Source organism: Staurois parvus, unplaced genomic scaffold (assembly GCF_062004578.1).
Source record: "Staurois parvus isolate SC_StPar_1 unplaced genomic scaffold, SC_StPar_1.0 ptg000812l, whole genome shotgun sequence".
NCBI classification, from domain to species: Eukaryota; Metazoa; Chordata; class Amphibia; order Anura; family Ranidae; genus Staurois; species Staurois parvus.
Genome location: NW_028318608.1, coordinates 541,765 through 569,558, shown reverse-complemented (window position 1 = coordinate 569,558; position 27,794 = coordinate 541,765).

Below are 27,794 nucleotides of genomic sequence, written 5' to 3'. Positions count from 1 at the left end.
TTCAGGGTTCAGCACAGCAGCCAAGAGCGGGCGCCGATCTGGACCATAGAATGTCCAAACGTGTGCGGCCAGAATTGTCGATCAGCGACTGATCGTCCTTTCCAGGCAATGAAGTATCGATACTTAAAGCTGAACTCCGGGCGCAAAAAACGGTCATTTAAATGGATTTTTCAATAGCCATAAGGTATAGAAGTCTACATTGTGCGTCCCAAATGCCTCTGCAAACCCAGATATAACCTGGTAAAAGTAGCAGTGACATCATCAGGGAGCAAAGCTGTGGGAGGGACCCAGAAGGCCCCACCTACTACAGAAGACTAGGTGGAGAGAAGACCAGTCCCATTGCACAAGGAGAGAGAGCAGAGCTGTGGGAGGGACCCAGAATGCCCCACCTACTACCGAAAACTATAGGAGGGGGTGGAGACAAGACCATTCACCCTGCGCAAGGAGAGAGAGCAGTGCTGTGGGAGGGACCCATCAGGCTTCACCCACTACAAAAACTATGGGGGGGTGGAGACAAGACCAGTCACCCTGCACAAGAAGTGAAAGCAGAGCTGTAGGAGGAACCCATCAGGCTCCACCCACTACAGAAAACTATAGGAGGGGTAGAGACAAGTCCAGTCACCCTGAAGAAGGAGAGAAAGCAGAGATGTGGGAGGGACCCATCAGGATCCACCCACTACAGAAAACTACAGCAGAGGGTGGAGACAAGACCAGTCACCCTGTGCAAGGAGAGAGATTAGAGCTGTGGATGGAGCCCAGAAGGCTCCACCCACTACCGGCTGCCTAAAAAAATGACAGGAGGGGGTGGAGACAAAACCAGTCACCCTGCACAAGATTTGAGAGCAGAGCTGTAGGAGGGGCCTAGCAGACTCCACCCACTACAGAAAACTACAGGAGGGGGTGGAGACGAGACCAGTCACCCTGCACAAGAAGTGGAAGCAGAGCTGTGGAAGGGGCCCATCAGGCTCCACCCACTACAAAAAACTACAGGAGGGGTGGAGACAAGTCCAGTCACCCTAAAGAAGCAGAGAAAGCAGAGATGTGGGAGGAACCCATCAGGCTCCATCTACTACAGAAAACTACAGGGGGGTGGAGACAAGTCCAGTCACCCTGAAGAAGGAGAGAAAGCAGAGATGTGGGAGGAGCCCAGCAGGCTCCACCCACTACCGGCCGCCGAAAAAAAATACAGGAGGGGGTGGGGACAAAACCAGTCACCCTGCGCAAGATTTCAGAGCAGAGCTGTAGGAGGGGCCTAGCAGACTCCACCCACTACAGAAAACTACAGGAGGGGGTGGAGACGAGACCAGTCACCCTGCACAAGAAGTGAAAGCAGAGCTGTGGGAGGGACCCATCAGGCTCCACCCACTACAGAAAACTACAGGAGGGGTGGAGACCAGTCCAGTCACCCTGAAGAAGGAGAGAAAGCAGAGATGTGGGAGGAACCCATCAGGCTCCACCTACTACAGAAAACTACAGGGGGGTGGAGACAAGTCCAGTCACCCTGAAGAAGGAGAGAAAGCAGAGATGTGGGAGGGACCCATCAGGATCCACCCACTACAGAAAACTAAAGGAGATGGTGGCATTTACATCCATTTAATATCTGTTTACATCCGTTTTTCATCCATTTACATCCGTTTTACATCAGTTTTTTTCATCTGTTTTTATCCATTTATATCTGTTTTTTCATCCATTTTCATCCGTTTACCTTTGTTTTTTGTCCATTTACATCAGTTTACATCAGTTTTACACCCATTTTCTTCCGTTTACAAAAATCCGTTTACAAATCTAAATTCCGACATTTTTATTATTCAGAGATTTGGATATATCCAAATGACAATAGCAACAAATTTAAACAAATGTGCAATAATGAAACAAAAATGAAAAATAAAATAAAATAAAATAAAATTAATTATTAATTATTATATTAATTAATTAATTAATATTAATTATTAATATAATATTATATTATATTAATTAATTAATATAATATAATATAATATAAAAAAAACTTAAAAAAAGAGAAAAACTGTTCTTAATCCTAAAATAAAATATAAAATAATGTAATATAAAATAAAACAAACTATAGAAAAAATTTTATCCATCCTAAAATAAAATAAAAATAAAACATAATAAAATAAAATTGTAATTGAATTAAACACAATACTATATAATATAATATAATATAAAACAAACTACAAAAAAAGAAAAACTGTTATTAATTCTAAAATAAAATATAATATAACATAAAAGAAAATCAAATTAAAAAAATGTTATCCATCCTAAAATAAAATAAAAAATCAAATAAAACAAACTAAAATTAAATTAAATTAAATTAAACACAATACTATATAATATAATATAATATAATATAAAACAAACTACAAAAAAAGAAAAACTGTTATTAATTCTAAAATAAAATATAATATAACATAAAAGAAAATCAAATTAAAAAAATGTTATCCATCCTAAAATAAAATAAAAAATCAAATAAAACAAACTAAAGTTAAATTAAATTAAATTAAACACAATACAATATAATATAATATAAAACAAACTAAAAAAATAAATATCTGTTACTAATCCTAAAATACAATAAAATAAAATATAATATAAAATAAAATAAAACAATCTAAAATAAAATAATATATGAATTTTTTTTTTAAACAAAACATAATATAATAAAACAAACTAAAATAAAATAGTGAATATCTGGCCTTCTTGTAGAAGTGATCAGTTAGAGAACAGACATCACAGTTTTCAGCAATTTGAAAGAGAAATTGCAGCTTCCTGGCCAAGCTGAACACATCTTTGCTCTTTTCAGGAGACACTGGAGGTGAGGCCCGGGATGCTCACATGATAAAATATAAAACAATTAAGTATTGTGGAATGAAATAATTAATCCCACGCTGAGTTTGCATTCAGGTCAGAGCGGTTATAAAAACCTGTGCCGCTTCTCCTTGCTGGATGAATGCAAATGAGTCTCCAGGTTACGCTTCATTATATCCTCACAAAATATTGAGCGCTACGAAATAAGTTTGCGGTTGCTTTGCATACAATTAAATTACTCAACAAGAGGGAACGTGCTTTGCCAAGAAACTTCTCCAACTAGAGCCAAGCAAAAAAAAAATATAATTTTATATATAAAATAATGTATATATTTATTTCAGGTACTTATATAGCGCCATCAATTTACGCCGCGCTTTACATATATATTGTACATTCACATCAGTCCCTAACCCTCAAGGGGCGTACAATCTAAGGTCCCTAACCCTCAAGAGGCGTACAATCTAAGGTCCCTAACCCTCAAGGGGCGTACAATCTAAGGTCCCTAACCCTCAAGGGGCGTACAATCTAAGGTCCCTAACCCTCAAGGGGCGTACAATCTAAGGTCCCTAACCCTCAAGGGGCGTACAATCTAAGGTCCCTCACCCTCAAGGGGCGTACAATCTAAGGTCCCCAACCCTCAAGGGGCGTACAATCTAAGGCCCCTAACCCTCAAGGGGCGTACAATCTAAGGTCCCTCACCCTCAAGGGGCGTACAATCTAAGGTCCGTAACCCTCAAGGGGCGTACAATCTAAGATCCCTAACCCTCAAGGGGCTGTACAATCTAAGGTCCCTAACCCTCAAGGGGGTGTACAATCTAAGGTCCCTAACCCTCAAGGGGCGTACAATCTAAGGTCCCTAACCCTCAAGGGGCGTACAATCTAAGGTCCCTCACCCTCAAGGGGCGTACAATCTAAGGTCCCTAACCCTCAAGGGGGGTACAATCTAAGGTCCCCAACCCTCAAGGGGCGTACAATCTAAGGTCCCTAACCCTCAAGGGGCGTACAATCTAAGGTCCCTAACCCTCAAGGGGGGTACAATCTAAGGTCCCCAACCCTCAAGGGGCGTACAATCTAAGGTCCCCAACCCTTAAGGGGCGTACAATCTAAGGTCCCTCACCCTCAAGGGGCGTACAATCTAAGGTCCCTAACCCTCAAGGGGCGTACAATCTAAGGCCCCTATCCCTCAAGGGGCGTACAATCTAAGGTCCGTAACCCTCAAGGGGCGTACAATCTAAGATCCCTAACCCTCAAGGGGCTGTACAATCTAAGGTCCCTAACCCTCAAGGGGGTGTACAATCTAAGGTCCCTAACCCTCAAGGGGCGTACAATCTAAGGTCCCTAACCCTCAAGGGGCGTACAATCTAAGGTCCCTCACCCTCAAGGGGCGTACAATCTAAGGTCCCTAACCCTCAAGGGGCGTACAATCTAAGGTCCCTAACCATCAAGGGGCGTACAATCTAAGGTCCCTAACCATCAAGGGGCGTACAATCTAAGGTCCCTAACCCTCAAGGGGCGTACAATCTAAGGTCCCTAACCATCAAGGGGCGTACAATCTAAGGTCCCTAACCCTCAAGGGGCGTACAATCTAAGGTCCCTCACCCTCAAGGGGTGTATAATCTAAGGTCCCTCACCCTCAAGGGGGTGTACAATCTAAGGTCCCTAATTCACATTCATACATACACATACTAGGGACAATTTAGACAGGAGCCAATTCACCTCCCAGCATGCCTTTGGAGTGTGCAAGGAGACCAGAGCACCCAGAGGAAACCCACGCAAGTACAGGGAGAACATGCAAACTCCGGGCAGGTGGTGCTGTGATTGGGATTTGAACTGGTGACCCTAGTGCTGCCAGGCGGAAGTGCTAACCATTTAGCCACTGTGCTGCCCCACCTGTGCATTTTTATTTTTTGCACTATCAAAAAAAAAAAACCGACAATTTTGAAAAAATATATATATATTTTTACATATATATATTAATATATATGTAATATATTAATAATTTTTAATAATAGTTAATAATATAATTATTTTTATTAATAAAAATATTAATTATATATTATATATATTAATTATGAATAATATTTAAGAACTCGGTTCTACAGGTGGCTGTGAATTTTAAATGGAGGTAGGCGCACTTCATCTGAGAGGATGTGATGTCATTGTTACTCCTACTCCTTGGCAGAGCGTATGCTGTTAGCTTTTGAATTACAGAAAATTCAATTAGACTTTTCTTCTAATTGGTAAGGATTTCAGAATCGTATTAAATGTTTAGTGTTTTGTGTAGGGGGGGTATACTCATGTTTTTTTTTTTTTTTGGGGGGGGGTTGCCTTTTCTGGATTTCTTCTGTAAATTTCCAAAACAGAAATTCTATCTAATCTGGGAACTGGTATTCTTAATGTGAGGTGAGAACCCCTCCCTCTGAGGGGTCTTCAAACTTTTCAGTACAGCCCACATGAAAGAAAAATATATTTGAAATATATTTTTAAAATATTCTTCCCAAATATATTGACATATAGTTGAAATGCTACAATTTTGGACGTATTCAATATATTTAAAATAAATAAATAAATAAATAAAAAAAATATATATATATATATATATATATATATATTTATAGGTTTAAAAATATCAGAAGAATATATTTAAAAAACTTTTTTTTAATATTTATCATATATTTTGTAATATATAAAAAATGCATTTCAACATACAGTATATATATATATATATATATATATACACACACACACATATATATATATATATAAATATATACACTGTATGTTGAAATGCATTTTTTAGATATTTTAAAAGATACATTTTCAAATATGCTGTATGTCTTTAACAATACATTTAATCTGCATTTTTTGGAATGCATTTACAAATATATGTAAAAATTACTTTTTTTATGTTAAAAAAAAATCTGAAGAATGTATTTAAAAAATATATATTTGTAAATTATATTTCAGATATTTTGTAATATATAAAAAATTAATTTCAACATGCAGAGTATGTATATATATATATATATATATATATATATACATACACACACACTGTATGTTGAAATGCATATTGTACAAAGTTCAGGAGTACATAGTGCGCTGGGCTCAGGAGTACATATTGTGCAGGGTTCAGGAGTACACATTGTGCAGGGTTCAGGAGTACATATTGCGCTGGGTTCAGGAGTACACATTGTGCAGGGTTCAGGAGTACATATTGTGCAGGGTTCAGGAGTACATATTGCGCTGGGCTCAGGAGTACATATTGTGCAGGGTTCAGGAGTACATATTGTGCAGGGTTCAGGAGTACATATTGCGCTGGGTTCAGGAGTGCACATTGTCCAGGGTTCAGGAGTACATATTGTGCAGGGTTCAGGAGTACATATTGCGCTGGGTTCAGGAGTACATATTGCGCTGGGCTCAGGAGTGCACACTGTGCAGGGTTCAGGAGTACACATTGTGCAGGGTTCAGGAGTACATATTGCGCTGGGTTCAGGAGTACATATTGCGCTGGGTTCAGGAGTACACATTGTGCAGGGTTCAGGAGTACATATTGTGCAGGGTTCAGGAGTACATATTGCGCTGGGATGAGGAGTACATATTGTGCAGGGCTCAGGAGTGCACATTGTGCAGGGTTCAGGAATACATATTGTGCAGGGTTCAGGAATACATATTGCGCTGGGTTCAGGAGTGCACATTGTGCAGGGTTCAGGAGTACATATTGTGCAGGGTTCAGGAGTACATATTGCGCTGGGCTCAGAAGTGCACATTGTGCAGGGTTCAGGAGTACATATTGTGCAGAGTTCAGGAGTGCACATTGTGCAGGGTTCAGGAGTACATATTGTGCAGGGTTCAGGAGTACATATTGTGCAGGGTTCAGGAGTGCACACTGTGCAGGGCTCAGGAGTGCACATTGTGCAGGGTTCAGGAGTACATATTGCGCTGGGCTCAGGAGTGCACATTGTGCAGGGTTCAGGAGTACATATTGTGCAGGGTTCAGGAGTACATATTGCGCTGGGCTCAGGAGTGCACATTGTGCAGGGTTCAGGAGTACATATTGTGCAGGGTTCAGGAGTACATATTGTGCAGGGTTCAGGAGTACATATTGTGCAGGATTCAGGAGTACATATTGCGCTGGGCTCAGGAGTGCACATTGTGCAGGGTTCAGGAGTACATATTGTGCAGGGTTCAGGAGTACATATTGCGCTGGGTTCAGGAGTACACATTGCGCTGGGTTCAGGAGTACATATTGCGCTGGGTTCAGGAGTACATATTGTGCAGGGTTCAGGAGTACATATTGTGCAGGGTTCAGGAGTACATATTGTGCTGGGTTCAGGAGTACATATTGCGCTGGGCTCAGGAGTGCACATTGTGCAGGGTTCAGGAGTACATATTGCGCTGGGTTCAGGAGTACATATTGCGCTGGGTTCAGGAGTACATATTGTGCAGGGTTCAGGAGTGCACATTGTCGGCTGATTTTTTTCCAACTTTACCGATAAAAAAAATGTGCCAAAATCCCGAAAAACGGCCGACCAATTAACCCACTAACTAAATCGGCCAATTTTTTTTTTCCAGCTAAAAAATCGGCCGATTTGCGACCCTTCTATGGCATGCCATAGTGGACTTTTTTTTCTGATTGTATTTTGCAACTTTTGGCACAGTATTTGCACTTTATTTGGTGGCAGTTTTTTACTCTTATTATTTTTTTTTTATATTTTTTTAATTATTTTAAATTATTTTATTGATATGTTTACGTAAATGTATTTATACACCGGTTATATAATTTTTGGTGTGTTAGAAAGTTGAAAGCGCTGTTTGTGGTGTTTCACTTCACATATTTGCAGTTTCTGTTCTTCACATAACTATATTGATAAGAATGGAATGTTTCATTGGCCAGCCTGAGATTAAGCCACGCCTACAGAGTTCTGTATAACCGTTCTTGTCATGCGTTAAATGTTCAGAGATTTAGCTTGCACACTTCGACGTCCGGAGCTTTATTTCTCCCAGGCCTGAGGGTGAAAAGAACGAGGACAGGGGGGCTACAGACATAGGTTAGATATAATATATATTACCCCCCCCCCCCACACTATAATGTACAGCGCTGAGCAAACTTTTTGGCGCTATATAAATACTGTATAATAATAATTAGAGATGATCGAACTTGGCGAAGTGGAATTCGTTTCGAATATTAGGAAAAATTCGATTCGCACCGAATCCGAAAATTAGCAAACTTCGGATGCACGAATCGAATTTTTCCCGATTGGCCGATTTTCAGCCCTTCTACAGCCGGCAAAAAGTGTCCCTGCAGAGAGCTCCGCTATTTCTGACAGTTCTCTGACAGTTCCTTCACATTTACAGCGGTTGAAACATTGTATCTATTTGTTTCCATTTAGGATACAGATGTTTTTATTCGGAAACAAATAGATACAATGTTTCAACCGCTGTAAATGTGAAGGAACTGTCAGAGAACTGTCAGAAATAGCGGAGCTCTCTGCAGGGACACTTTTTGCTGGACTGGAATTCTTCTTCTTTTCATTCTTCTTCTTCTTTTCATTCTTCTTCTTCTTCTTCTTTTCATTCTTCTTCTTCTTCTTCTTTTCATTCTTCTTCTTCTTCTTCTTTTCATTCTTCTTCTTCTTCTTCTTCTTTTCATTCTTCTTCTTCTTCTTCTTTTCATTCTTCTTCTTCTTCTTCTTTTCATTCTTCTTCTTCTTCTTCTTCTTTTCATTCTTCTTCTTCTTCTTCTTTTCATTCTTCTTCTTCTTCTTCTTTTCATTCTTCTTCTTCTTCTTCTTTTCATTCTTCTTCTTCTTCTTCTTTTCATTCTTCTTCTTTTCATTCTTCTTCTTCTTCTTTTCATTCTTCTTTTCATTCTTCTCATTCTTCTTTTCATTCTTCTCATTCTTCTTTTCATTCTTCTTTTCATTCTTCTTTTCATTCTTCTTCTTTTCATTCTTCTTCTTCTTCTTTTCATTCTTCTTTTCATTCTTCTTTTCATTCTTCTTCTCATTCTTCTTCCTCTTTTCATTCTTCTTTTCATTCTTCTTCCTCTTTTCATTCTTCTTTTCATTCTTCTTCTTCTTCTTTTCATTCTTCTTCTTCTTTTTCATTCTTCTTTTCATTCTTCTTCTTCTTCTTTTCATTCTTCTTCTTTTCATTCTTCTTTTCATTCTTCTCAATCTTCTTTTCATTCTTCTTCTTCTTCTTCTTTTCATTCTTCTTCTTCTTCTTTTCATTCTTCTTCTTCTTCTTCTTTTCATTCTTCTTCTTCTTCTTTTCATTCTTCTTCTTCTTCTTCTTTTCATTCTTCTTCTTCTTCTTTTCATTCTTCTTCTTCTTCTTCTTCTTCTTCGTCGTGCCCCGTGACTGCCCAAATGAGTGAAGTGTGCGGTGATTCTAAGATCGACGGCACTCATCTGCATGTCATACTGACTGACAGTATTATTTCTCTTCCCCAGCAGACTCCAAGGGCATTTCAATTAAAGGTACAGTGTTCTGCACTAATATAAAGGCTCTCTGAAGCCTAGAAACCCTTTTAATAAGTTAAATTTGCAGCGAATAAATTCGCATCGAATCGAATTTCTTCCGCAAATTCGGCGAATCAGCCGAATCGAATTTTTGAATAATTCGCTCATCTCTAATAATAATGTAAGAGAAAACAGTAAAAGCACCTTAATATGTAAAGAACAAGCCGCTAAGCACAAAAGGTAACCAATATCACCCTAGAAACAACAATATATATATATATAAAGTGCAGTGCTAAAATATGAACCAAGGAAATGATAAAAACAAATGAACAGTCAATAAAACTGAATCAAAGATGGAATATGGATAAATGATCCCTAATAAATCTAAATGTATATAAAAGTTCAAACGAAGATATGGAGATAAGGATATAGGAAATCAATGTATAAATTAAAGTGTTCAGGTGACATAGACGTCCGGTATCTGTGCAGTAGTAATAAACAATGCGCACTCACCGGATGCGCATGTTAAATGCGATTTTGTGTGTAAAAAATCCAGATGTCATCTGATAGTGGGTGGTCCTCCCTCTGTTTAGTAGGAGGCTGTTATGGGTGGTCCTCTTTCTCTGGGGATCCCCCTGTATGCTCCTGGTGGATAGTATCCCTCTGGGTAAGCAGGATTCCACTATGTGGTAGTGATCCGTCCAAGGACTCTGTAACAGGACTAAAGTACTCCCCCAGGGGATGACAAGGATACTTCCATAGTGTAGTAGGTAGTAAAAGCTTTATTGTGATGCATCAAGGTAAAATCACATTAAGAGTAGTTGCAGACAGTGATTAATGAAAACTGACCGTCTGGTGTAGCAAGATGGCCGCCGGAGCTCCACGTTGCTCCGGCGGCGTGACGTCACGGCGTGGTGTGGCTCCTCCTGACGCGTTGAAATTAATATACCTTGATTCTGTTGCAGAAATAGGCTGATCTGGGTGGTGTGCAGCCAGAAAGGCCACAGGAATGTTTCATTGGTCAGCCTGAGATTAAGCCACGCCTACAGAGTTCTGTATAACCGCTCTTGTCATGCGTTAAACGTTCAGAGATTTAGCTTGCACACTTCGACGTCCGGAGCTTTATTTCTTCCTGGTCTGAGGGTGAAAAGAACGAGGACAGGTGGGCTACAGACATAGGTTATATATAATATATATACCCCCCCCCCACTATAATGTACAGCGCTGAGCAAGCTTTTTTGGCGCTAAATAAATACTGTATAATAATAGGTTGAATCCTTGCACTGGCCTCTCGAGAAATTGCGATTTCTTCAGCGTAGATATGAATCTGCAAAAAAAGTGGGATACATTCCTTTGGATCAACTGTGGGTGTAGGATAACTTTTTTTTTTAATGGTTGAACTGGATGGACTTTTGTCTTTTTTTCAGCCAGACTAACTATTATTATTATTTTTATTATACAGGATTTATAGTGACAACAGTTTGCTCAGCGCTTTACAATATAACGGGAGACAATACACCAATACAGTTCAATACAGTTCAATACAAGAGGGATAGGAGGGCCCTGATCCTGGGAGCTTACAATCTAAGAGGGAGGGGACTATGTAACTGTGTACCATTTTTGCAATATATTTAGTTCACCTAGAGGGGATTTAGTTACATAATTACACAGTTAGTCTGGTTGAAAAAAGACAAAAGTCCATTGTGACGGGAGTCACTTTGGGTGGGGGGCCCATGAAGCCAAGCTCACTTTGGAGAGGTGGGGAGACCCCTGTCTCGGCTCCCCATATCCCTCTTATGTGTAAGTCACCCTGTGCCTGTTAGGGGTACAGGGTGATCTGTCTTAATATTGGGGTGGGGGGTTGTTGATTGTGTAATGCCATGTGGTTGCATCCCATTGTTCTATTGTGTGTCTTACTTGGGAGCAAACTTTTATGGGGTGTATGTGTTTATGTGTATTGGCTTAGTGGGGGGGTGTCTCCAGCAGCCCTCCCTCCTGATGGGACTGTCTGCTGGTGTGAAGTTTGAATACCTGTGTGTCTCGTTACTAAATGTAGATTGCCCCACTCTGTGTCCTTATGCAGGGAGGGGGGATTGTCCCCCGAGTGTATAAAAAGCCAGTTCGAGTTTCATAAATAGAGTTCCATATTCATACAGACTGGTGTCGTCTAGTCTTGTATGGTCTGGTGGTGTCTGTGGTCGGTGTTCAGACGGGGAAGCGGTATTCTAACAGAATGTCAAGGTCCTACCTTTTCCCAGAGGTTATGTTACTCCATGTGCTGGCATCCATCTTGGATTTCTGCTGAGCATGGTGGAAATCCTTTATGCCTTCAGGTCTCTGAGGTCCATCCCCCAGAGGGGTGTGGCTGATGACATATAAGCCTGTGGTCCGCACATGCTCTTTGCACTTGTGTCTTGTTGTTGCTATTACTCTGTTCTGACTCTCGTGACTCTCCTGGAATCTGACTCGGCTTGTGACTCGACTATTCTTTGCGTTCTCCTTTGATCTGACCCTCTGTTGCTGAACCCGGCTCGTGACCTGTGATTCTCGTCTGCTGTCCTGTACCGTTTTGTCCCGTTGTAGTTGACCCGGCCTGTCTGACTACTCTATTGTCTTTCCCACCAGCTACACGCCATTGGCGGCGGCCATTACCGCAACTGAGGTGTCTGGGGGGCCGCGACCTGGTTCCTGGCTGCGTCAAGTCCATCCCCACCATCAGGGGCCCTGGTGAAGGGAAGCCTGGGACTTAGACTCCGCGCCCTGAGGGACTTCGGTCTGTGGGTGGTGGTTGTCGTCAGCCAGTGCGTTACATTGTTTAGGCCTGCCTGTCCGTTCCTCAGCTCCTGCCCTGACACAGAAGTACCCAAGTGCAGACTGGGACCGGTTCCATTACATCCATCCAGTTCAACCATAGAAAGAAAAAATTTAAAAACAAGTTATAATCCTACACCCACAGTTGATCCAGAGGAAGGCAAAAATCCCCAGCAAAGCACGATCCAATTTGCTCCTGCTGGAAAAAAAATTCCTTCCTGATCCCCCGAGAGGCAATCGGATATTCCCTGGATCCACTTTCCCTATAAATGTTAGTAAACATTGTTTGTGTCTCTCCAGAACCGAAGCTAAACTTTAACAAACACAATTTTCTCTCTGATTGCTACGTTGCTTATTGCGCATCGTTGCCTTTGGTGCGATCCTCAAAGACTTTTGGCGAGCGGTTTCGCCGCGCAGCATTCAACAACAAGCAACGGTGTTTTTTTTTTTTTCCCCAGGACTTTATTCTAATGGAGAAATGCATTTTTAATATATTTTTTTTTGGTTCTACTAAATTATAGACGCTTCAATCCTGTGTAATGTCAGAGAATAATTTACAGGCCTGTCAAGTCTCCTTCCTTTCCCCCCCCCCCCCCCCGAGCCACAGGCATCTATCGGCGCTCAACGCCTGGCCCTCCTCTGCCTCTGAAACCGATTAATCCTTCTGTTCTCTTCTGACATTCGCTGCAACAAAGTTGAAATGAGCAAACTTGGCTGAGGGAACGTATAGATTGCTCTGAAAGTGAAATGACTCGCTGGAGAAGAGAATATCTGCCCCGGTGATTCTAGTTTATGTGAGGAGTGGGGGCGTACTTACCACAAGGCAAACAAGGCATTTGCCTAGGGCGGCATTTTTTAGGGGGGCAGCGGCATTTTTCAGGGGGGCAGCGCTGACCCCCCAAAACAAGGGATGGAAGAAAGGACATACACAGCATGGGCACCAGGAGGGATCTGAGAGAGGCTGAGGGCAGCCTGACTTTCATTCCTGAGGATGTCCGAAGCTGTGAAGGCGAGGGTCTTCTTTCTCACCGGGGTGGGTTGCCATGGGGGGTGGTGGTAGTGGAAGGCTCTCTTGGATGGGCGAGTGGAGAGGGGTGGGGTTGTGGTTGGTGTCAGGCTCTTTCTGCAGGGGGGGCAGGGGTAGTAGAAGGGAGGGTTGCCAGTGCATGGAGGGTGGTGGTAGTTGATGGCTCTCTTGGATGGGCGGGTGGAGAGGGGAGGGGGTGTTGGTTGGTGTCAGGCTCTCTCTGCAGGGGGGGGCAGGGGTAGTAGAAGGGAGGGTTGCCAGTGCATGGAGGGTGGTGGTAGTGGAAGGCTCTCTTGGATGGGCGAATGGAGAGGGGTGGGGGTGTTGGTTGGTGTCAGGCTCTCTCTGCAGGGGGGGCAGGGGTAGTAGAAGGGAGGGTTGCCAGTGCATGGAGGGTGGTGGTAGTGGAAGGCTCTCTCGGATGGGCGAGTGGAGAGGGGTGGGGTTGTTGGTTGGTGTCAGGCTCTCTCTGCAGGGGGGGCAGGGGTAGTGGAAGGGTGAGTTGCCAGTGCATGGATGGCAGTGGTCTTGGAAGGCTCTCTCAGGTGGGGTGTTGTTGGTCAATGTCAGGCTCTTATTGTGGGGGAGGGGGGTGTTTGTCAGGGTCTCTCCGTGGAGGGGCAATTTTTGTGTTTCCTAGGGCAGAAACCTAAATATACCATTGGTGAGGAGTCATCACCACGCTGAAATGCAGAAAAAAACCCAACAAAGTTTTTAAACAGCATTTGCCCCCCCCCCCCCCCCCGGTCACATCAAGCCTGACTTTGAAATCGTCCGACTTACAGTGAAGTTGAACGATGTCAAAATCGGGGGGGAACATACGATTTCAGGTGCGATATGCAAGACATCTGACACAGAGGTCTATGCAAATCCCACCAAGAGTAACGTATGGACTGCTTTAGAAACCAAGACGGAACCGCGCCGATAGGACCGCTGCAATTGCGGACAATAGGGTGCGACTTGGCATGCGATTAGCAAGTCGTGTGGCATGCAAATCGCATGCCAAATCACACGCAGTGCGACCAGGGTGTAACTGCTAAACTGTAACCATTTGGGTGTCTTTGGTCATTGGCCCTACAGACAGGCGCAAAGGGTTCTGCAGCCATGCCTGATAAATACAGTGCTGTGAAAAAGTATTTGCCCCCTTCCAGGCCTGATACAAAATGCAGTTCTAAAATATTAATTTCATTTATTACGGGGAAAAAAAGCTGTGTGAAAAAGTAATTGCCCCCCCCCCCCTTGATAAATCATGAATAAACTGTGATTAACCACATTTTTTAAAACTGATTCAAGGGGTCTGGCAGTAATCAGGCCTGGGTGTGGCAATTCCACTTGCCACACCCAGGCCTGATTACTGCCAGACTCGTTGAATCAAAAAATCACTTAAAGCAAAGCTCCACCCAAAAGGGGAAGTTTCGCTTTAAGTCTTTGTCCCCCGCTCCCCATTAAGGATTGGCACCTTTGGGGAGCGCAGAGGGGAGTGGGTACCCAAATTTGACAGGTACCAGCTCCCACTTCCGCTGTGATCGCCTAAGGCGATTGGAAGCGGAGGTTCTCCTCCCTCCTCCCTCCCCATAGTCTTGTGGGACACGTGACAAGTCCCAGGAGACTACGGGGCCGTTTACAAAGTGCAGTGCTTCTCGCGCATGCGCAGTGGGCACCTGACTGTAGAGCCACAAGCTGTCACAGCAGGGTGCCCACACTGAAGATGCCGGCGCCAGGGAGAGAAGACGGACGGTGAAACCAGCGGCGGTCAGGACACCGCTGGACCGAGGGACATGTAAGTGACTGTATTTTAAAAGTCATCAGCTACAGTTTTTGTATTTATTTTTTTTCAGCTGGAACTCCGCTTTAAATAGAAGCTGTCTGACAAAGTGAAGCACGCTAAAAGATCTCAAACAGTAACACATCATGCCAAGATCGAAAGAAATTCAGAAGAACACATGAGAAACATTGACTTAAATCAGTCTGGAAAGGGTTACAAATCCATTTCTAAGGCTTTGGAGCTCCAGCAAACCACGGTGAGAGCCATTATCCACAAATGGAGAAAACCTGACTCAGTGGTGAACCTTCCCAGGAGTGGGCAGCCTTCCAAAATTACTTCAAGAACACGACGACTCCAGGAGGTCATAAAAGAACCCCGAACATCATCTAAAAAACTGCCTCACTCGCCTCAGGTAAGGTTGGTGTTCATGAATCAACATGAACTGGGCAAACATGGCCTCCATGGGAGATTTCCAAGGCCAAAGCCACTGCTGACCAAAAAGAACACAAAGGCTGGTCTCACATTTTCCAAAAAAACACTTAATCATCTCCAAGACTTTTGGGCAAATATTCTGTAGGCCACAAAATTGAACTTTTTGGAAGGTGTGCGTCCCGTTACTTCCGGCATAAAACTAACACAGCATTTCATAAAAAGAACATCATGCCAGCAGTGAAACATGGTGGTGGTGGTAGTGTGATGGTCTGGGTTCAGGACCTGGACGACTTGCCATCATTGATGGAACCATGAGTTCTGCGCTCTACCAGAAAATCCTGAAGGAGAATGTCCGGCCATCAGTTCCTGGCCTCAAGCTCAAGCGCACTTGGGATACGCAGCAGGACGATAATCCGAAACTCTCCAGGAAGTCCACCTCTGAATGGCTCAAAAAAAACACAATGAAGGTTTTGGAGTGGCCCAGTAAAAGTCCAGACTGAAATCTGATTGAGATGCTGTGGCGTGACCTCAAACAGGCCATTCATGCTGGAAAACCCTCCAATGCGGCTGAATGAAAACAATTCTGCAAAGAAGAGCGGGTCAAAATTCCTGCACAGCGACGTGAAAGACTCCCCGCCAGTTATCGCAAACACTGGATCGCAGTTGTTCCCGCCAAGAGTGGCCCAACCAATTATTGGGTTTAGGGGGGCACTTACTTTTCACACAGGGCCAGGCAGGTTTGGACAGATTTTTTTCCCTTAACCACCTCCCATCCGGCCATTGTATATAAACGGCCGGACGGTGGCAGTGTAGGGTTGGGTGACCATTTATAAACGGCCTCCCCGCCCCCTGCTTGTGGCGCTCCCTGGGTGTGCGCAGCACCGCGATCCGGTGCCAGCTGTGTCCTCCGGACATAGTGGAACACCGATCGTCGTACAGGACCTCTGTACGAGGTCCCGATCATGTGATCACTGATTGGCCAATCAGTGATCACATGCAGAGTAGTAAGCCAGATGTCACTTCAGACATCATTGCGAAATCTGTGAATGATCACCGAGGTCACATGGTACAGGGCTATTCACAACAGCCTTGTACCATGTGACAAGCTGTGAACAATCACAGCTCACACAGTAGTTCTCAATGGCTGCAAGAATGCAGCCAGAGAGAAGGAGAAATTATTGCTTTTACAGCCTTTATGGGTGTAAGAGCAATCAGTGTAAAAAAAAAAAAAAATCTTCATCACCCCCCACAAGTAGTACAGTGTCACCATGGTAACACTGTACTGCTAGGGTGACAGTATGTAAAAAAATATATATAAATAATTATAGAAAAAAACAATAAAAATGTAAAAAAAAAGTTTAAAAATTATAATTTTTGGTTATAAACTAATTTGGGTTATTTTTTTTTTTTTGGTAAAAAGATAACAGAATACATTTTGCCCAATATTTATGATGAAATATTATTTGTTTGCAAAATTTTATAAGAAAAACACTTTTTTTCACAGTTTTGGACTTTTTCATTTACATATCACAAAAAATGAAATTCCCAGCGGTGAATAAATACCACCAAAATAAAGCTTTATCTGTCTCAAAAAAATTCATATGGGTACAGTGTTGCATGACCGCGCAATTGCCATTCAAAGTGTGATAGCGCTGAAAGCTGAAAATTGGCCTGGGGGGAAGGGGTGAAAGTGTCTGGATTGGAAGGGGGGGGAAAGTGTCCGGAGTGGAAGGGAGAGAAAGTGCCTGGACTGGAAGGGAGAGAAAGTGTCCGGACTGGAAGGGGGTGAAAGTGTCCAGACAGGAAGGGGGTGAAAGCGTCCAGAGTGGAAGGGGGTGAAAGCGTCCGGACTGGAAGGGGGGGAAAGCGTCCGAACTGGAAGGGGGGGAAAGCATCCAAACTGGAAGGGGGTGAAAGTGTCCGGACAGGAAGGGGGGGAAAGTGTCCGGACTGGAAGGGGGTGAAAGTGTCCGGAGTGGAAGGGGGTGAAAGTGTCCGGAGTGGAAGGGGGTGAAAGCGTCCGGACTGGAAGGGGGGGAAAGCGTCCGAACTGGAAGGGGGGGGAAAGTGTCCGGACAGGAAGGGGGTGAAAGCGTCCGGACTGGAAGGGGGGGAAAGCGTCCGGACTGGAAGGGGGTAAAAGTGTCCGGACTGGAAGGGGGTGAAAGTGTCCGGAGTGGAAGGGGGTGAAAGTGTCTGGAGTGGAAGGGGGTGAAAGCGTCTGGACTGGAAGGGGATGAAAGTGTCCGGACTGGAAGGGGGTGAAAGTGTCCGGACTGGAAGGGGGTGAAAGTGTCTGGACTGGAAGGGGGGAAAGCGTCCGGACTGGAAGGGGGGAAAGTGTCTGGACTGGAAGGGGGTGAAAGTGTCTGGACTGGAAGGGGGTGAAAGTGTCCGGACTGGAAGGGGGTGAAAGTGTCCGGACTGGAAGGGGGTGAAAGCGTCCGGACTGGAAGGGGGGAAAGCGTCCGGACTGGAAGGGGCGAAAGCGTCTGGACTGGAAGGGGGGAAAGCATCTGGACTGGAAGGGGGTGAAAGTGTCTGGACTGGAAGGGGGTGAAAGTGTCTGACTGGAAGGGGGTGAAAGTGTCCGGACTGGAAGGGGGTGAAAGTGTCCGGACTGGAAGGGGGTGAAAGTGTCCGGACTGGAAGGGGGGGAAAGTGTCCAGACTGGAAGGGGGGAAAGTGTTCGGACTGGAAGGGGGGGGAAAGTGTCCGGACTGGAAGGGGGTGAAAGTGTCCGGACTGGAAGGGGGGTGAAAGTGTCCGGACTGGAAGGGGGTGAAAGTGTCCGGACTGGAAGTGGTTAATAAATGAAATGATCATTTAAAAACAGTATTTTGTATTTAATCCGGTCATATTTGTGTCATATTCACATTTGTTGGATGTTCTGAATCATTTAAGTATGAAAAATATGACAAAAAGAAAAAAATCAGGAAGGGGCAAAGACTTTTTTGCAGCATTGTATATTTATGAATGTTTTTTCTTCATTATTATTACTACAAGTATTACTATTCTTCTTATTATTATTACTATTAGGCTCCATTCACCTTTTTGTAGCAGGAACATGCGATTTTTTTTTGCGTGATTTTCACGCGCTTCCCCGTGTTGTGCCTAGGGCAGCACATTCACCTGAATGCACATTCGTCATGGTAAAGAAGCTCAGGGACCACATTTTAGGAGCGTTTTTACGAGCGCATTTCTCAATTCTCAAGCATTTTATCACGTGACAATTGCAAGAAATTTGCCCTGCGATTGGGGTGTCATTCAGGATGAATGGTACCCAAAGGTGGATTGCAAGTTTTTCCACGATGCCTAATCGCCCCAAGTGTCAGCGGGACCTTCGGGTTATGGAGTCATTGTAATAAAAAAATATATATTATAATGTTTATTATTATTGTTACTCAAAAGCGAGCTTCTAGAATACGAACTACTCTGCCCCCCCCTTCCAGCGCGCCTGTGAAGCTGGGAGGACTTGAAGCATGCAATGTATCTTGGAGGCTCAAAGATCTTCGCCTTCTTTAGGTGCTGGATTCATTATGGTTGAAGGAGGTTAGTCACATTCAGACAATCATGGTGCAATCGTGGCCGGATCTAGGGGGGTGCTGGGGGGGAGGGGCCTATGCCCCCCCAGATTTTAGTTGTGTCCCCCCAAAGCCAACCCTAACCTGCCACTAAACGGCCACTATACTGCCTTAACCTGCTACTATACTACCCTAACCTGCCACTACACTACCCTAACCTGCCACTATACTGCCCTAACCTGCCACTATACTGCCCTAACCTGCCACTATACTGCCCTAACCTGCCACTATACTACCCTAACCTGCCACTACACTACCCTAACCTGCCACTATACTGCCCCTAACCTGCCACTATACTGCCCTAACCTGCCACTATACTGCCCTAACCTGCCACTATACTACCCTAACCTGCCACTATACTGCTCTAACCTGCCACTATACTACCCTAACCTGCCACTATACTGCTCTAACCTGCCACTATACTACCCTAACCTGCCACTATACTGCTCTAACCTGCCACTATACAACCCTAACCTACCACTATACTACCCTAACCTGCCAATATACTGCTCTAACCTGCCACTATACTGCTCTAACCTGCCAATATACTGCTCTAACCTGCCACTATACTACCCTAACCTGCCAATATACTGCTCTAACCTGCCACTATACTGCCCTAACCTGCCACTATACTGCTCTAACCTGCCACTATACTGCCCTAACCCGCCACTATACTACCCTAACCTGCCACTATACTGCTCTAACCTGCCACTATACTGCTCTAACCTGCCACTATACTGCCCTAACCTGCCGCTATAATGCCCTAACCTGTCACTATACTACCCTAACCTGCCACTATACTACCCTAACCTGCCACTATACTGCCCTAACCTGCCACTATACTACCCTAACCTGCCACTATACTGCCCTAACCTACAACTAAACTTCCACTATACTACCCTAACCTGCTACTATACTACCCTAACCTGCCACTATACTACCCTAACCTGCCACTATACTGCTCTAACCTGCCACTATACTACCCTAACCTGCCACTATACTACCCTAACCTGCCACTATACTGCCCTAACCTGCCACTATACTGCCCTAACCCGCCACTATACTACCCTAACCCGCCACTATACTACCCTAACCCGCCACTATACTACCCTAACCCGTCACTATACTGCCCTAACCCGCCACTATACTACCCTAACCCGTCACTATACTGCCCTAACCCGCCACTATACTACCCTATCCCGCCACTATACTACCCTAACCCGTCACTATACTGCCCTAACCCACCACTATACTACCCTAACCCGTCACTATACTACCCTAACCTGCCACTATACTACCCTAACCCGCCACTATACTACCCTAACCTACCACTATACTACCCTAACCCGTCACTATACTGCCCTAACCTGCCACTATACTACCCTAACCCGCCACTATACTACCCTAACCTACCACTATACTACCCTAACCCGCCAATATACTACCCTAACCTACCACTATACTACCCTAACCCGTCACTATACTGCCCTAACCTGCCACTATACTACCCTAACCCGCCACTATACTACCCTAACCTACCACTATACTGCCCTAACCCGCCACTATACTACCCTAACCTACCACTATACTGCTCTAACCTGCCACTATACTGCCCTAACCTGCCACTATACTACCCTAACCTGCCACTATACTACCCTAACCTGCCACTATACTGCTCTAACCTGCCACTATACTACCCTAACCCGCCACTATACTACCCTAACCCGTCACTATACTACCCTAACCTGGCACTATAAAAGCACTCATATATAAAACATGTCGAGCGGTAGCTATATTTAGTATATTTAATAGATTGCGGCTTTCTTAGACCATCTGATATGTACTATGATTATATAACCCCTCACCCTCCAGCGGATTTCCCCTCCCCCTCCCTTCCTGACCAGGCCATTTTTTTGCGCTGTGGCGCTGCGCTACTTTAACTGACAATTGTGCGGTCATGCAACACCGCACCCAAATGAAATTTACATCCTTTTTTCTCACGAATAGAGCTTTCTTTTGGTGGTATCTGATTGCCTGTGAGGTTTTTATGTTTTGCACTATAAACAAAAAAAGAGCGAAAAGTGTGAAAAAAAAAATTGGCGGCGCAGGTAGGGTGTGTGCATGCCGTGCGCGCTCCCCCTACCCACAAATGCAAAATCACATATATATATATGTGATTTTGCGCAGCCGTGCCGCCCTGTGGCGGTATTTCTGTACAGGATGGGGGGATGTGGTTAAGGATCAACATGGCTGTTATGGTCAGAAAGCTGCACACCAACTCATGGGTACCATTGTGTCTGAATTCGCTGTAAATCAACGATTTTACTGGCATGTCATTTTGTTTTGTATCGTTTCCTTTTTTTATATATTGATTAAAAGTGGATATTATATCCATTTTATTCTGATTGATGCCTAGAAAGTCCATATTCCTTTCTCCATATTAAACTCTTCAATACATTGGACGAGGCTTCCTTGAACTTTAATAGATGTCCACAGTGCCACCCTGTGGGGACATCGAGTGGTATCATTACTTTCAATACTGATGTACGTGACAAGAAGTCATAAAACCAATGCAATTTGGAAGCTCAAAGATTTCCTCGTTCTTCAGTGCTTCTTGAGGTGCTGGATGGAGTCATCAGTAATTCATGGTTGAAGAAGGTCAATCACATTCAGACGGAGTACAATGACTCCAGTGAAGCTGCTTCCAGCACAAACCGGACACCCTTAGCTAGGGGACCCAGAGTTTAAAATTCAGGTATAGAGAGTTTAATAAGTGTGCCAGACCAAGGAGCTAAGGGTCCAAAAATCTTTTAATACTGATGTAACAAGAGTTCATAAAACAGCCAATGCGTTTCTGAGGCTCAAAGGTCATCAGGGCAACTTCAGGTTCTGGATTTGAGTCATTAGTAATTCATGGTTGAAGAAGGTCAATCACATTTGATAGGATGCAATGAGGCTATATCCAGCACAAACAGGCCACCCTTAGCTAGGGGACCCAGAGTTTGTTATCAGGTATGGAAAGTATAATGAGAGTACCAGACCAAGGAACTAAGGGTCCAAAAATCTTTTAATACTGATGTAACAAGAAGTCATAAAACAGCCAATGCGTTTCTGAGGCTCAAAGGTCTTCTTCAGGGCTTCTTCAGGTTCTGCATTTGAGTCATCAGTAATTCATGGTTGAAGAAGGTCAATCACATTTGATAGGATGCAATGAGGCTATTTCCAGCACAAACAGGCCACCCTTAGCTAGGGGACCCAGAGATTGGTAATCAGGTATGGAAAGTATAATGAGAGTACCAGACCAAGGAACTAAGGGTCCAAAAATCTTTTAATACTGATGTAACAAGAAGTCATAAAACAGCCAATGCGTTTCTGAGGCTCAAAGGTCTTCTTCAGGGCTTCTTCAGGTTCTGCATTTGAGTCATCAGTAATTCATGGTTGAAGAAGGTCAATCACATTTGATAGGGTGCAATGTCCCGGTGAATCTACTTCCAGCACAAACAAGCCAGAGGACCCAGAGTTTGGAATTCAAGTACAGAGAGTCTAATGAGAGTTCCAGACCATGGAACTAAAAAAAATATTTTAATACTAATGTTAGCTCATGACAAGAAGTCATAAAACAGCCAATGCATTTTGGAGGCTCAAAGATTTCCTCGTTCTTCAGTGCTTCTTGAGGTGCTGGATGGAGTCATCAGTAATTCATGGTTGAAGAAGGTCAATCACATTCAGATGGAGTACAATGGCTCCAGTGAGGCTGCTTCCAGCACAAACAGGCCACCCTTAGCTAGGGACCCAGAGTCTGGATTTCAGGTATAGAGAGTCTAATGAGAGTACCAGACCATGGAACTAAAAAAAATCTTTAATACTGATATTAGTTCATAACAAGAAGTCATAAAACAGCCAACATGCTTCAGAGTCTCAAAGGTCTTCTTCAGGGCTTCTTCAGGTGCTGGATTTGAGTCCTCAGTAATTCCTGGTTGAAGAAAGTCAATCACATTTTCTAGGGTGCAATGTCCCGGTGAGGCTACTTCCAGCACAAACAGGCCACCCTTAGCTAGGGAAGCCAGAGTTTGGAATTCGGGTATAGAAAGTCTAATGAGAGTGTCAGACCAAGTATCTAGAAAAAATCTTTTAATACTGATGTTAGTTCATAACAAGAAGTCATAAAACAGCCAACATGCTTCAGAGGCTCAAAGGTCTTCTTCAAGGCTTCTTCAGGTGATGGATTGGAGTCATCAGTAAATCATGGTTGATGAAGGTCAAATCACTTACGATAGAGTGCAATGTCCCAGTGAGGCTACTTCCAGGACAAATAGGGCACCCTTTAGCTAGGGAACCCAGAGTTTGGGATTCAGGCATGGAAAGTCTAATAAGAGTGCCAGACCATGGAACTAAAAAAAAAATTTTTCATACAGATGGTAGTTCATGACAAGAAGTCATAAAACAGCCAATGCTTCTTAAGGTGCTGGATGGAGTCATCAGTAATTAATGGTTGAAGAAGGTCAATCACATTCAGACAATTCAGAGTACAATGGCTCTGATGAGGCTGCTTCCAGCACAAACAGGCCACCCTCAGCTAGGGGACCCAGAGTTTGAAATTCGGATATAGAGAGTCTAATGAGAGTGCCTGATCAAGGAACTAAGAGTCCAAAAAATCTTTTAATACTGATGCAACAAGAAGTCATAAAACAGCCAATGCGTTTCTGAGGCTCAAAGGTCTTCTTCAGGTGCTGGATTTGAGTCATCAGTAGTTCATGGTTGAAGAAGGTCAATCACATTTGATAGGGTGCAATGTCCCGGAGAAGCTACTTCCAGCACAAACAAGCCACCCTTAGCTAGGGGACCCAGAGTTTGGAATTCAGGTATAGAGAGTCTAATGAGAGTACCAGACCATGGAACTAAAAAAAATATTTTAATACTGATGTTAGCTCATGACAAGAAGTCATAAAACAGCCAATGCGTTTTGGAGGCTCAAAGATTTTTCCGTTCTTCAGTGCTTCTTAAGGTGCTGGATCAAGTCATCAGTGATTCATGGTTGAAGAAGGTCAAACATTTAGATGGGGTACAATGTCTCCAGTGAGGCTGCTTCCAGCACAAACAGGCTACCCTTAGCAAGGGGACCCAGAATTTGGGATACAGGTATAGAGAGTCTATGGAGAGTGCCAGACTAAGGAACTAAGGGTCCAAAAATCTTTTAATATTGATGCAACAAGAAGTCATAAAACAGCCAATGCGTTTCTCAGGCTCAAAGGTCTTCTTCAGGGCTTCTTCAGGTGCTGGATTTGAGTCATCACTAATTCATGGTTGAAGAAGGTCAATCACTTCTGTCAGAGCTCTGGGTATGACCAGAGGTGTGTGGACCGGCACAGGGAAACACAGACTTCAGGTATAGCGTGTAAAACAATATAATTTATTAAAAGCAACACAAACATAAACGCAGTGCAACAAACCAAACCCAAAACTAACACAAATACGTACAACAAGGTGCAACAAACCCAAACCTTAACTGATATATATATATATATATATATATATGGAGCACAATGTAGTCAGGCGGGCCGGGTCGGTAGCTAACAGGCAGACAAGGTACAAGGAGTAGGCAGAAGATTGGTCAGGGGTAGCCGAGGTCGGTGCAGGCAGAGTTCAATCAGAGTCAGGATCAAGCAGAGTCAGGATCAGGCAGGAAGCAGACAGGATGCAGGTACAGGGGCTCATGGGAACAATACACCAAGGCCCTGACTGCAGGCCTGGCCATTCCTTAAATACACCTCCTGCAATCAGCCTCAGGTGATGGCTTGATTGCAGGAGTGAGCTTCTGGCTGCAATGAGCACCCGCTGGCCAGCCCTGGTACTGCAGCCCACAAGGCAGGTGAGTCCCACCACCATTGGCGAGTCCATTCCTGACACTTTCTATATAGTGTAATGTCCCGGTGAGGCTACTTCCAGCACAAACAGGCCACCCTTAGCTAGGGAAACCAGAGTTTGGAATTCAGGTATAGAGAGTCTAATGAGAGTACCAGACCATGGAACTAAAAAAAATATTTTAATACTGATGTTAGTTCATAACAAGAAGTCATAAAACAGCCAACATGTTTCAGAGGCTCAAAGAGCTTCTTCAGGAGTTGGATTCGAGTCATTAGTAATTCTTGGCTGAAGAAGGTCAGTCACATTTGATAGGGTGCAATGTCCTGGTGAGGCTACTTCCAGGACAAACAGGGCACCCTCTAGCTAGGGAACCCAGAGTTTGGGATTCAGGTATGGAAAGTCTAATGAGAGTGCCAGACCAAGGAGCTAAAAAATATTTTCATACTGATGTTAGTTCATAAGAAGAAGACATAAAACAGCCAACATGTTTCAAATACTCAAAGATCTTCTTCAGGGCTTCTTCAGGTGCTGCATTCAAGTCATCAGTAATTCTTGGTTTAAGAAGGTTAATCACATTCATTAGAGTGCAATGTTCTGATGAGGCTGTTTCCAGGACAAACAGGCACCCTTAGCGAGGGGACCGAGTTTGGAATATAGGCACTATTCCTCCCACTGACACCAATGATGGGGCACTATTCCTCCCACTGATACCAATGATGGGGCACTATTCCTCCCACTGACACCAATGATGGGGCACTATTCCTCCCACTGACACCAATGATGGGGCACTATTTCTCCCACTGACACCAATGATGGGGCAGTATTCGTTCTACTGATACCAATGATGGGGCACTATTCCTTCTACTGACACCAATGATGGGGCACTATTCCTCCCACTGATACCAATGATGGGGCACTATTCCCCCCACTGACACCAATGATGGGGCACTATTCCTCCCACTGATACCAATGATGGGGCACTATTCCCCTCACTGACACCAATGATGGGGCACTATTCCCCCCACTGACACCAATGATGGGACACTATTCCTCCCACTGACACCAATGAGGGGGCACTATTCCCCCCACTGACACCAATGATGGGGCACTATTCCTCCCACTGATACCAATGATGGGGCACTATTCCTCCCACTGATACCAATGATGGGGCACTATTCCCCCCACTGACACCAATGATGGGGCACTATTCCCCTCACTGACACCAATGATGGGGCACTATTCCCCCCACTGACACCAATGATGGGGCACTATTCCCCTCACTGACACCAATGATGGGGCACTATTCCCCCCACTGACACCAATGATGGGGCACTATTCCCCTCACTGACACCAATGATGGGGCACTATTCCCCCCACTGACACCAATGATGGGCACTATTCCTCCCACTGACACCAATGATGGGGCACTATTCCTCCCACTGATACCAATGATGGGGCACTATTCCTCCCACTGATACCAATGATGGGGCACTATTCCCCCCACTGACACCAATGATGGGGCACTATTCTTCTCATTGACACCAAGACATTTTCTACTCCCACTGGCCAGTCTTCCCCCCCCCGTAAAGTCTGAAGGACAGTAAACTGGCCCTTTATTTAGAAAGCTTGGAGCCGGTCTATAGTCCTGCCCTGACCAGACATGTTTTTTGTTTTCATTTTCGGCGGTCTCTTTAATTAAGTTGCTTTTACTAAAGTAGTATTTGTTAAAAGTTAAAAAAAAAAACCCAAAAACCAAGAAAAACAATCTATTTCCTTATTACCGATTTCTGGGCCTCCGAAAATGAATCTGAATAATGGACACACTTGATTTTTTCCTTTCAGCGGGTCGGCGGTAAGATCCACCCTGCCCAGGGGCGGACTGACCATTCGAGCACTTAGGCACAGCCCGAGAGCCCGGGGTCAGTAGGGGGCCCCATGAAATACCTGTTACCTTTTTTATAGGCTTTTTTGGGTGTGCTTTGAGTGTGGGCAAGGACACAGGGGCCCCATGATCCCCTATTGCCCGGGGGCCCCATGAGTTGTCAGCCCCGCCACGTGCGCATTACCCCGTCGTAGCTTTAAACACCTTTTTTTTTTTCTTTAAAATAACACCGCGCAGCAATTTCCTAACGTCACCACGTGACGCCGCGCCGCGCGCCCGTACCTTTAATAAAGCGGGTCATTGCACCGATCGGAAGAAGCGCGACTTAATCTGCGCATTCTAATCTCTTTTTAATGTTTTGCATTAAGGTTGCTTTAATGGGCCGGCCACTTTCTGGCGTTTTTTTTTTTTCCTGCGGTGCAATTGGAACACCGGCTCCAGCGGTAATAAAAGACTTCCTTTCAATGAGTTCATTACGGCGCCCTTCTAGAAAACATGCTTAGATTACATATTTAACATCATATTTGCAGTAATGGCTTTATTTTTGTCCTGCTTTTTAAAAGGCCCTGAGACGGATGGAGATTGGTCCCCGCAGACACCTTGCCCCTCCCCCCCCCGCGGTGAGATTCCAGGTTTTATGATATGTGTCCAATATATAGGAACTCTTTTTAATAATTTAGAGGATGTGAAATGAACGCTCAACAAGTCGGGAGACAGGAGCCCTTTATATTAGAGCATTAATAATTAAAAATACTTTGTGGTTGTGTCCCCCCCCCCCTCTTTTGTCATTTCTTTACATAGTCCAATTAAACATGTATGGGCCCAATTCTCTAAAGGGCAAAATTAGTTTACACTTTTTTTTTTTTTTTTAACAGCAAAGACCGAGAAACAGCGTGTCGGCATAGCGGTGCAAGTCTTTAATTGGAGCGGATTAATAAATAATATAATAAACAAAATAACTAGAAAGAAGGGGGGGGGGGGGAGGGAGACCTCCCCACATTCAGGGGAGAGGACAGGATTTGTAATGATAGAACGACAACAAAAAGCTACAATTTGCAATATTTATTATTGATCAATTAAAATAAATAATGAAAAAAAAAAATTTTGGGATCAAAAAAAATATTATTGATTGCGC